A 510-nucleotide genomic window follows, 5' to 3' on the forward strand; every position below is an offset into this window, starting at 1 on the left:
GGGGGGGGGGGGGGGGGGGGGTAATCTTCTGGTTTTGGGGAGGTTTGGTCCCATTTGGGGCATTTTTTCACCAGGGCGCTGGGAAATGGGGGTTTTCCACCTCCAAAAGGTGCCCGCGGGGAAGAAACCCCCAAATTGGGGTGGGTTTTTTAATAAAAAATAGGTTTCATGTTGCTGCCTCGGGGTGAAAGTGCTGAAAAACCCCCTAAATCCCCTTTTTTTGTGTGTGTGTGCAGACTTCCCCCCCTCCCCCTTCTTAAGTGAAAATAAAAAGATTTGGTGTTTTCAGCATCAGCAGTGAAAGTGGGGAGGAAACAGCTCCAATGATATCCAAGGGGATTTTGGGGGCGGCTTTTCACCTTTTGGGGTCTATAATCGACGGGCGTTTCTAAAAACGGGGTTCAAAAGGCGCTTTGTTGTTTTTTTTAATCACCCAAACCCCACCCATTCGGGCACGTTTTGCCCCAAACTCGAGCTCCAGCGCAAACCGAGGCGGGGGGGGGGGGGGGG

The sequence above is a fragment of the Calidris pugnax genome, unplaced genomic scaffold, assembly GCF_001431845.1.
Source record: "Calidris pugnax isolate Ruff unplaced genomic scaffold, ASM143184v1 scaffold66, whole genome shotgun sequence".
In the NCBI taxonomy this organism is placed as follows: domain Eukaryota; kingdom Metazoa; phylum Chordata; class Aves; order Charadriiformes; family Scolopacidae; genus Calidris; species Calidris pugnax.